Source organism: Daktulosphaira vitifoliae, unplaced genomic scaffold (genome assembly GCF_025091365.1).
Source record: "Daktulosphaira vitifoliae isolate Bord-2020 unplaced genomic scaffold, ASM2509136v1 Scaffold_2, whole genome shotgun sequence".
Taxonomy (NCBI): Eukaryota; Metazoa; Arthropoda; class Insecta; order Hemiptera; family Phylloxeridae; genus Daktulosphaira; species Daktulosphaira vitifoliae.
Window position 1 is genome coordinate 30,240,514 of NW_026099573.1, and position 12,135 is coordinate 30,252,648.

The 12,135-nt window shown below is 28.7% G+C and overlaps 1 long non-coding RNA gene across 2 annotated transcripts in view; it reads left to right on the forward strand.

Moving 5' to 3' along the window:
• Positions 1 to 68: 68 nt before the first annotated feature.
• The window catches only part of LOC126897300 (uncharacterized), a 20,277-nt gene continuing 8,210 nt past the window's right edge, over positions 69 to 12,135 (forward strand). Inside the window, exons 1-2 of one of the 2 annotated variants that reach the window (XR_007702060.1) lie at positions 69 to 205; positions 3,070 to 3,753. This is a non-coding gene — a long non-coding RNA (uncharacterized LOC126897300). Of the gene's footprint in view, positions 206 to 2,816; positions 3,754 to 12,135 lie in introns of those variants that run through there. The other variant, XR_007702061.1, reaches the window with a different exon arrangement.

Sequence of the window (12,135 nt, forward strand, 5' to 3'; positions counted from 1 at the left end):
CACAATGGATTTTACTCCGACCTTAAATTAAAAAAATAAGACGGTAAAAACTCTGACATTATCGATAATTTGATAGTTCGATTATGCATTGAAAGTTATGTTATATTTTGATTGTATTATTATGTTATAGCGCGCATCAATCTTATATGTTATAACGTCAGGGTCACGTTGTTTTAACGTTTTTTGTGTTTTGAATTCCTAATGGGTAAGAAACTACTACATCATTTAATTAATTTCATTATTAATAATATTATAAATTAATATATTTTTTTTAATTAGTATATAGTTGCTACTATAGTTATTGTACAATAACATACAATTTGCTTTTATTTTGTTATTATTTTCTGTTACAATTTCTTACATTTGACAAATGTTATTAATACTCAAATAATAATAGCATTCATTAAGTAACATAAAATTAACAGTTTTTAATATAAATGTTCATGTTTGAAAAAGTTTGCTCTATTGTTAAAATATATATTTTGAGAATTTTATTTCTTAATTATCCAATAATTACAAAATATTTTCTTCAAATCAAAAAACTTTTAGTTATCTGTTTTTCCAATTGACTCACGAAATTTTAAATAACCGCAACTTATTTTTAAACTTCTAAAAGATCCATTTGAAAACTAATTTTTCAATAACAAATATATGCTGTGAAAATTGGCATGTGCAATTTTATTAATGATTAATTCATAAGTGAGAATTATTAATAATTAATGACTAACATAAACATAAAATCGTTAATATTTCTACAATATAAAATTGGGTGTTCTAAATCCTATTTGACCACGTGGATAAAAATCTTCGGGAAGAGTTAAAATAATAACTAATTATTTGTTCGGATTTTAATATATTAGTTCAATATTACGTCCTATTTAAATTCTCAAATCGTTTTTCAAATAAATATAAATGCATTAGTATATTATAAAATGAAAATTGATATTGTCACGAATTAATTAGTTAATACGTATAATAGCTAATATACGAATGTATAGTTATAAAATGTATTTACACAAAAGAATAAATGCTTAAATTTATTATATGCATAGTAATGTAATGTACTGTTTTGTAAAAATGTAATGCCAGAATTACAAATATATATTTGTTTTTTTTTACGCTTTTATTAACCCATTAAGGGCCATAGCGGCCTTCCCCAAAGGAGGAGGTTACCTATCCACTTTTTACTCCTGGATGGGTGGTTAGTCCGTCGCCGGAGAGTGGGATGGCGACTCCAATTACCGAACTGATCTTTTGTTCGGTAAATGAAGCCGCCCGTGACCGAGTTTCGAACCTGAGACAGTGCGCGTCAAGCACTGCCGCATTACCGACTCGGCCACATCGTCCTACTATATATATATATTTATAAATATAAAAAAAGTTGTGCATTTCAATATTACATTATTATATTTGATTTCCATTTATTGAGAAAAAATAAATAATTGATTACCAATTATGATTATAAATTAAAATATTTAACTCTATGCGTATAACTGACAAAACTTCAGGCAATCCTCATACAAATGAAAAAAAAACTCAACCATTGTTTACTGAATTGACAGTATATTTTTAACTTGAGTTATTTAAGTTTACAACTAATTATCTTAACAGAAGAGTGAAGTAAATTTATGATAATTCATAAACTATACTTTTATCAAACATCTGTTTAATGACGAATCCTATCATTAGTGACACGCATCCCCTATATTATTATTTTTTTTTTTTAGCAATTAATAAATGAGAAAACTGCAACTAATGAAATGTTATAATAATAGGCACTAATAAGGAGAGAAAAAAAAGATTTTAAGTCTGAAAATTGGAATCGCTCTTCTTTTACCTCGTCAAAAAAAAAACTTTTTATATAACTGGGGTTGTTTTAGTATAAAGCCCCATCCTTACATTTATGTACCTATTGTATAGCTATTTTATTATATTAATTAATAAGTGATAAGGGTTATGTTTTTCCATCGGATAATATATTGGTACGATATTTATCTACTCCAAAATTTGACAATTGTTTAATCGATTTCGCAAAATATCGATATTTGGAGAAATCAATTAATTGTTCTATTCTAAGTAATTATCGTCGTAATAAAATACAAATTTTTGTAAGTAGGTATTCGCAGTAAATGTATTCGGAGAAATTTTTGTACAATGTCGGAGCAGTTCGTGGCAATCCCCGTAACCCTCTGACGTTTACGTGAAATTAAATACAGTGTTGTCAAAAAAAAAAGCGAAATGTTCATATTATTCATACGTTCATAGACACAAATATAAATAATAAACTACATTGCTAACTGGCTTCTATTTGTCTATGCAAGCCGATTAAGTCAAATACTCGCTATCTTTTTTGAGGCCAAATATTAGCTTCGACGCAGAGCTGAATTAAATTAACTGTAATGTGTTTATTTTTTGTATCTGTTACCATTTATTCTCAGGTCTCACTGGACCAATTTAATGCAATATGTCAAAAGATCACAAATCGTATCTAAATGAAGACATTACCCTCAAAAAATAGAAACAATTTCCCTCGTTCCCCATATATGGAATAAATCCCCATTTACCAAAAAAAAATTACAATTTTAAAAATCAAACATTTTTGACATTTTTTCAAGTTTTTTTTCTAAAACTTTTTGAAAAATAAATGAATAAAAACAAACATTTTTTTTTAATATACATTGGGCAATTTGGTACATTATTTTTTATTTTAAAATCTGACTTTTTCAACTATGGTCCAGAAATACAGACACTTTTATACACACCTTAAAGAAAAGCCTATGTAATATACAAAAATATGAAAAAAAAATTTTTTCAAACTTTAGACTATTTTTATGGTGAAAATAGTTACCGTATTCAAAAATATGTCATTTTTGTGTTCAAATTCTTAATTTTTATATTTCTAAAACTTATTGAAAAATTTATAGATCAATACAACTTTTTTAATTATTATTTTATACATACACCTTTCATCAGATATACTTTTTTTTTAAATCGGATTTGGGGGAAGAGGTGTCAAAACTTTAAATACGTAAATAGAAATTTGTCCACTTAACTTTGAAAATGTTCCAGAAATGCTGACACTTTGTTATGATCTTACATTCAGCATAGTATTGATGGCTTTAGTTGATGCCAATTATTGTTTTTTTTTTGTACACAAACGTTGGATGCCAAGGAAGAATTAGTGATGGAGGAGTTTTCAAAAATACTTCTCTCTTTCAAAAAATAGAGGATAATCAATTGGTGTTTCCTCCTGACCAACCATTATCACCAAGAACTTTACCAATTCCTTTTGTATTTGTAGCGGACGATGCTTTCGCCCTTTATCCGCGTATTATGAAACCCTATCCAGGGACATACGATAAAGGGAGCGTAGAAAGAATTTTTAATTATCGACTCTTGCGAGCTAGACGTGTTGTTGAAAACGTGTTTGGTAATATTGCTTCAGTATTTCGGGGTTTAAGAAAACCATTATTATTGGAACCAGAAAAGGCTGCCAATATTACAATAACTTGTACTTAGCTGCACAATTTTTTAAGAAAAAGTAGAACATCAAAGCAAATTTATACTCCTCAAGGTACATTTGACAACGACAATGAACAAGGATTTATTCCAAGAACATGGCGTGAAGACCAAGGAGACTTGAGTTGTTTATTACCGCTTCGGAGGGTACTGAGGAAACTTGGCGAGCAAGCTAAGGTCATTAGGAAAGAATTTTCAGATTATTTTATTACTTCTGGCAAAGTATCGTGGCAGGTAAAAGCTATTAATTTTAATCAATTTAATGAATTAAATTTTTTATCTTATATTTATTATTATTTTACCTATTAGTATTAGAAATGTAAATTTAAATAGCACATTTAACTTGTTTTATAAGGCTTAGATTAAAAAAACCCAGCACAGCGGGGCCGCGGAAAAGTGGTGACGTGGCATAGTTGAATCAAGTATGATATCTGACAGTGATTAAAATCACTATAAAAAAAAACGCATCGATACAAATCTTTAAATACTGTTTAATTTTAAAAAATTGGTGGATTATTCCAAAATCTACATGATCTGCTATTTCCTTATTAATATCCTGATTAAGATAAAGTATGTCGAATGAAAAAGGGATTATTAAAAAATATTTTTTTTCATAAAAAAATTGTTTTGATCCATACACTTTTCAATAAGTTATAGCATTATAAAGTTAAAAATGTAAAAAATAAAATTGAGAATTTTCACACAAAAATAGCATTTGGTAGCCATTTTCACAGTGAAGACAAAATAAAGCCCGAATTTTTTTTTCCCCATAATAAAGTACATTATATTAGCTTTAATTTAAGATATATATAAAAGTGTCAGACTTTCCGGAACACTTAAGTTAACTCAAAAGTTAAGTTGAAATAGTTAATTTTTTGTGAAAAAGTTGTCATTTTAAATCCCCCTCTGTGTGCAGGTAAAGGGTTAAAAAAATATACTAAATGATAGGTAAAGACATCAAGCATCTATAAAAAAAAATTTATTTATTTGTTAATTTTATAATAAATTAATTATAAAGTCCTCATAACCATGAAAATCTCAAAAAAAAAGAGGAAATAACTCAATTTGATCTAGAACAAAAAGTAAGTTACTGCTTTGCGTCTTCATTGGGGTTAGCTTTGTCTGGGTATATGGTATTTTATTATTTAACTAATTCTTTCACCAAAATATATATATACAGGGTGTTCAGTAAATCAGGAAACGGGTTTCTATTGTTCTCATTGTTACAAACAATGAGAACAATAGAAACCCGTTTCCTGACTTAGTGAACACCCTGTATATATATATTTTGGTGAAAGAATTAGTTAAATAATAAAATACCATATACCCAGACAAAGCTAACCCCAATGAAGACGCAAAGCAGTAACTTACTTTTTGTTCNATTCACACATATGTGATATATATTTTTAATTATTCACATATTAATACACAAATTATTTTTTTTATATAATAATAATGATAAAGTTAATATATTTATATACATAAATGAAGTTGGGTAAATTACGAATGATAAAAATCGTTTGTACACAGAAAATATGAGAATACGCCAATAGAAAAAGAAATTTTCAATTTTGTTAATATTGCAGGGTAAAAAGCATCCTTTTTAATCATTTTAATGTATATATATAAACAAATATATAATAAAGGTACATTTTGTAGTAATTATATGAGGAAGTATTGAATTATGTCGATTTTAGTATAATATAAGCTTTACAATAGTAGTAAGTAATTTTTGAACTCTTGGGCAATATAATAATTCCATATAAAAGAGAAATGCCATCGAACACGTGCATAACGCGTAGGCATTACTACAAGGTTGTTTGTTGTTTACAGCATTGACCCTGTGCNCAATATTTCACAGCATTACTACAAGGTTGTTTGTTGTTTACAGCATTGACCCTGTGCTGTGTGTTTCTGTGTATTGCTATGTACCCTTTTTTTGAAACATTGAAATACAATATACGGTTTTTATTAATGCGTACTATTTGTACAGTACAAATAACCATGGTCTGTTGATTTTGAAATTAATGTGTTAGGTATAGTAAAATGCATCTGATTTTTGAACACATATCGATAACAAAGGTGACAATTGTGACTGCAATATTATTGTAGTATCCTTCCGCGGTGGACGTCAATCGCACGAAATATTTACAACGTATTTACGAGAGTGACCTGAAGACATCAAAAATGACCGTACACCAAACACAATGGACAGTGTTAGCGGCATCACAACCATCGAAACGTAGGAGCATATCAAACAGATGGACCATTCGCGTATCAGATTATTTTTTTGTATAACGGCTGCAACAACCTTTTTGATTTTGCTGCATTTCACACAAACCGTTGACAGCAGCAGATATCAGATTGTAAACAGTAGCGATAACGGATACGAAGATGCGGATGACACAGACAATTTAAAAAATAATTTGTTTGTAATAACTAATAATTACGATTAGTATAAACAACGATACGTCAAAAGATCACAAATCTTATCTAGTCGAAGACATTACCCTCAAAAATTGAAAAAATTTCCCTCGTTCCCCGTAAATGGGGGAAACCTCCAAAAAAATTACAAATTTAAAAATCGCTTATTTTCGAAATTTTTTCAATTTTTTGTACTTAAAATTGCCATAAATTTTTCAAAAATAACCAAATCAATATAATTTTTTTTTATATAGATGCTTGATGTCTTTACCTAACATTTGGTATATTTTTTTCATAAATTTAACCCTTTACCTTCCCAAAAGGGGGGATTTAAAATTACAACTTTTTCACAAAAAATTAACTTTTGAAAGTGTTCCGGAAGGTCTGATACTTTTATATATATCTTAAATTAAAGCTAATGTAATGTACTTTATTATGGAAAAAAAAAATTTGACCTCTGGACTTGTCTTCGTGGTGAAAATTACTACCTAATGCTATTTTCGTGTGAAAATTCTTGATTTTAATTTTTACATTTTTAACTTTATAATGCTATGACATATTGAAAAGTGTATGGATCAACATTATTTTTTTATGAGAAATAATATTTTTTAATAATCCCTTTTTCATTCTACATACTTTATCTTAATCAGGATATTAATAATNTTTTCATTCATTATTAATAAGAATTAATAAGATATTAATAAGAAAATAGCAGATCATGTAGCTTTTGGAATAATCCACCAATTTTTTAAAATTGAACACTATCTAAAGATTTGCATCGAAGCGTTTTTTTTTTTTTTATAGTGATTTTAATCACTGTCAGATATCATTATACTTGATCCAACTATGCCACGTTACCACTGTGCTGGTTTTTTTTATAATTATTTTCAGGATAGTTTTATAAATATTACAAATGATATCATACTTTGATAAAAAGTAATTAATTATTTTTATGATATGTGAAACTAAATAATAAAAAAAACACAACTCATTTTTAAATGTAGAAATTGTACTATACTAATATACCAATACATTTTTCAAAATCTAAGAGTGTTTACACCCGTTGAAACCTACCAAAAAAAAATCAAACCATTATAATTTTTTCTACAAAGTTAACAAAATGTGTTATTAGTTGTGTTTTTTACATACAAATCATTTTATGCTGTAAATATTCCATACGTTAATTTACGTTAAAATCACCCTGTATATTATTTAGCGCCTCACTTATGTTTATTATGATTTAATGTACGACACTACTGTTATTTGTGGAGTGTTACCTCCTCATATTTTACATTTAAGCGTCTGAAAGCAGCACCTCCTCTTCCCACCAATATTTATTAGTTGTATTTTATAGAGCGATTCACATCTCGCGTAGTGTTAAATACGCCCGCCCGCCCCTTAGTTAATAATTAATATAAAATACGGCTGTACGTGAAGAAATAATAGTATTGTGTTATCGTATTTAAGTGTGTGCTTATAATATGAACATGGCTGCAGGTGTGAAAGATGTTAAAATGTCTATGCGGTATCCATCTTAACCTGACTTGACTGTACTTGAAACGTCTGTATTCAATTTGAGTTTTGTTGAGAGAAAATTCATACACATCGGCTGCACATGATTAAGCGACCGTTATTCTCCAGTGGTAATAATAATATCTCCGAGTATGTACTTTTGGATGGATATCGATAAATTTATTAATTTTTTAAATTTAATCGATGAAGTTTTATCATTTATGGATAATTCGTGTAAATTAAAAATTTATTTGAGTGCCGTCTTTAACATTGTAAAATCGAAATATTTCTCGAAAAGTAATCTATCGATATCGAGTAAAGGTAGTGAAGAAGAAAAAATGGGACGCAATCATTGACCGAAGAAAATCCGATAGTATTGAAAGAAATGAAGTCATGTCTCTTGGAGGTATCCAAAGAGAAATACGAAACGTGCAACTTATTGTTTATGCAAAGTAAAGAAGTTTACAAAAAAGTAAAAGATATGGTAATTAACAAGTTTTTAGTATTACCTGAAAATTTATTGTATTCAATCATGAAAAGCATGGATATATCGTTACTGCCAAAGACTTCAACAGCACTGTACAAAGGAATAATTACATTGGATTATAAATGTATCGTTAAACGTATATGGGGTCAATTCTTTGCGGATTTCAAACATCAAACCAATCAGGATATTATACAAATAACAAACGAAAATATTAGGTAGATATTTCACTAAATTGTTTGTGATAAAAATACTAAATAAAATAAAAATTTTTAGTAAAAATGATGACCATCAAGAACTTTTGGAAAATCTCAACGAAAATATTCATAGTAATTATGTACACCATATAATAATAATTTATCCAATCCATTTAATAATCAAATTCAAGTATGGGAAAGTTGTAGCAATTTATTTAAATAAAAAAATATATTATTATTGCTATGAACTGGCTTTTTGCTGCCTAATTTCAATTGTGTAATTTAATAGTATATATATTAATCACGAGAACGGAATCCACTTTTGTCTTGTATATAAAGTATTAACCAGGCAAGCATCTAGTCCTTCTAGAACATTCGATGCTTGCTCAGCCCTTTTCAATGTATTGGGCCTACGGCCGCCGCCACCTGAGGCGACACGCCAATAGTAGTCAGCAAACTCGTTCAAGAGTCAGATAGTTCATAGGGTCGAACCTGGGCGACTCTCCACTGAATCTTTTATATTAATTAAGTATCAACTCATTAAAGTCGTTAAGTCAATTATAAGTGTAAATATATTTTTAAATATAATAAATAGCAACTAATTATCAAACGCATTATCTTTTCATTTTGTCTACCGTACCAACCCGGTCACAACAATTTTGAACTGTTATAGTTTTATTGTGAAACATTTGTTATTGAAATAAAAATTATTATACATACTCACTGTTTGATTATTATTTAAGAAAAAATTTTCATCAAAATAATATATACTGTTTGAGTGTACCTTTAACTAAAATTTAAAAGGAGAACACTACAGGTGTCAGGAGTAGACGAATATAATATAGAAAATTATGAAAAAATGTTGAGAGTATTCATATATTAATACTTTAATATAAGTATATTGTACAAACATAAAATATTATTAAAATTAATGTTAGTAAAACTTAACTAAAATAAAAATTTATATGTGTATATACATTAATAGATTATTTAATCGTAATTTAAAATGATACAATAAAGGCGACCTGTATATACACGGATGGCAGTGACCTGGTTTACGGCAAAATTGTATGTCTTGTTAATGACAGGAAAACGACGATTAACCTTGTCCAAAAGTTAGTGTATTTTGAGTATAGTGTTTTATAGGTAAAGAACCAATTTGCGAAATTATGAGTGTATATACACCCTTTTGCGATAGTTCAAAAAGAACACAAAATAAAAAAAAAGAAACGATAATATACCGTTCAGTTTGGTATCAACGATACTCGAGCGAGCGTTTAATTGCGAATGAATAATAATGACTCGTTTTAACGAGGCACGTGGAACTCGTCTAATTATTTTTACCAGCGGTCAATCACATATTGATGGGGCGGTCACAACAAAGACACCATATGACTGTGTACGCAACATATACAATCAACACATTTGTGAGATAAAAATATGTAACTACTGTATATCATCTCATTATTTACTGTGATTAAATGTTTTATCAAAATTAAAGATGTAACTTATACTTATAATTTCATATTTGTTGAGTATATTACGAAAAATTTTAATTTCTCACAGAACCAGATACGATAAATTTATTCATATTCATATTCATATTTATTCACTCCAACAATTTTTTTAAAACGTCAACCAATTTAAACCAATCGCAGTGTCAAAAGAAAAGCTAAATCATCATTTTGAAATTCAACTGCAAGATTGAATAAGAGTATGTATGATCACAGTCATTGGACCAAAAGCGTATAAGCAACATGTCTTCACAAACTATTGACACTGAAGAATTTTTACAAATACTGCATAATATGAGAACTGAACCGCTGTCTCCAGTACTTGGCGAAGAAGAATTTGCAGAAATATTAAACGAGATGAAAATTTAACCACTTTTGCAAACAATGGTAATTATTTAAAAAATAATCTTATTTATTCGGTTATAATAAAATATATATATTTTCGCAGTCTCAAGAATTATTACCAGATTTTTGGAATATTATTATTTTTATATTAATATTATTATTTAAATATCGATAATGAAACAGAAAATCCTACATCATACTCGATATGGTGTTGTGAACTGGCTTTTTGCTGCCTAATTGTAATTATGTAATTTAATAGTATATATATAATAATCATGGGAACGGAAGCCTCTTTTGTTTTGTATAAAGTATTTACCAGGCAAGCATCTAGTCCTTCTAGAACATTCGATGCTTGCTCAGCCTTTTTCAATGCATTGGGCCTACGGCCGCCGCCGCCTGAGGCGACGCGCCAGTAGGAGTCAGGTACTCGTTCAAGAGTCATAGAGTTCATGGGTCGAACCTGGACGACTCTCCACTGAATCTTTTGTTAATTTGCTCACTGAATCTTTTATGTTAACTTGTTCACTGAATCTTTTATATTAATTATCAACTAATTAAAATCGAGAAGTTAATAATAAGTGTAAACATATTTTTTTTAAATATAATAAACTAATTATCAAACGCATTCTCTCTTCATTTGTCTACCGTACCAACCCGGTCACAACATTTGGTGGCAGCGGTGTGATCAACATTTATTTTCTACTGGAGAATCAACTACAGTCAACATTCTACTTCATTTTTTCCGTGTTTCTTCAGTAAGTGTTGACACGATACCCACGTGTCCGCGAGGTACGTTATACAAAAATTTTATTAATCCAGTGCGTTCTAGTAATATTTAATTACTATTTTTATTTTTACTTTTTGTGTATATCGTGTTTATTTTTTTTTTTAAAATATACAAAACTTCAATATTTCGAAAAGTAATTCCGATAGTGACACAAGGGCGGGTTTGTGCTAACGTCGCACATTCCTTGAATCGGCGTTTCTGGCTGTATCGTATTCGTCAAACAAGGCCGCCAACTGGTAGCACCATATACACGCATCCGCCTCTGGTTAACTGTCAGAAATTTTACAAGTGCGACAACCGGTTCTGACGCCATCTAGTGTATACATTTTTCATCAAAAATTCCAAACCGTGGATAACGCGCACTCTAGAATATAGTAGCCACACCCATACGCTGTGGGTACGCGCTCTATCAAGAAATTTTTTTTTAAATTTATGAAATACCATCGTTATCGTCAGACTACTGTGTGATTTTATCACTGTCCGGAGAAGACCAGCTGATCCGGCCGTCATCGCCACTAATCATTACCAGCGTTTTAATCATCAACAACAACAAGAAGGCAAATAAACAAGAAGTGTTTATTTTATTATTTATTTTTTTTTGCTACGTTCAAAAGAAGATTATTTTCATTCACTATTTCAACTCAAGGAAATCATTTCATTCACTGTGTCATTTCAAGGAAGTTATTTCAATTGAAAGAGATGTTTTCATTCACTCACTCATCATTTCAAAAGCTAAGCCATGCAGTTATTCTTCGTTAATCCAATTCATTCAACTTCAACAACATTGTTTTTGCTATCCATCGCAATTATGTATCCCGTACTGTAAGTAACCTTACATATTGTTTTGTTTTAGAATATTACAAAAAAAAAAAAATGTGCTTAATAGTAAGGTCGGAATAATTGATATATTTCAATTCAAAGTTTTTCTTTTTCAACTCATGTATAAGAATAATTAATTTAAATTTTATTCCTTTATTTGAATTCTTAGTACTTATTAATTTTATACAAACTAATTTAGTTCTTGATTTAAAGTACACTATAAGTCATAATAATTTAGTACAACATTAACACAGTATTTTTTTTTTTTTTTTATAATTTTATGCGATTTTTCTCTTTACTTATATGCGCCTTTGTATATATATAAAGAAGAACATATATTTTAATTTTATGGTTATTAATTTAAATTTAATTTTAATAATTCATTTTTGTTAATTATAATTATTATCAGAAAAGCACTATTATATCCAACCGACCAAAACTATACATTAATAATTAAAATAATTAAGTTTTATATAATAACAAATAATTTTTCTGGGATCAAATTATTTTTTTTTAAGGGGGAAGGGAACAGCA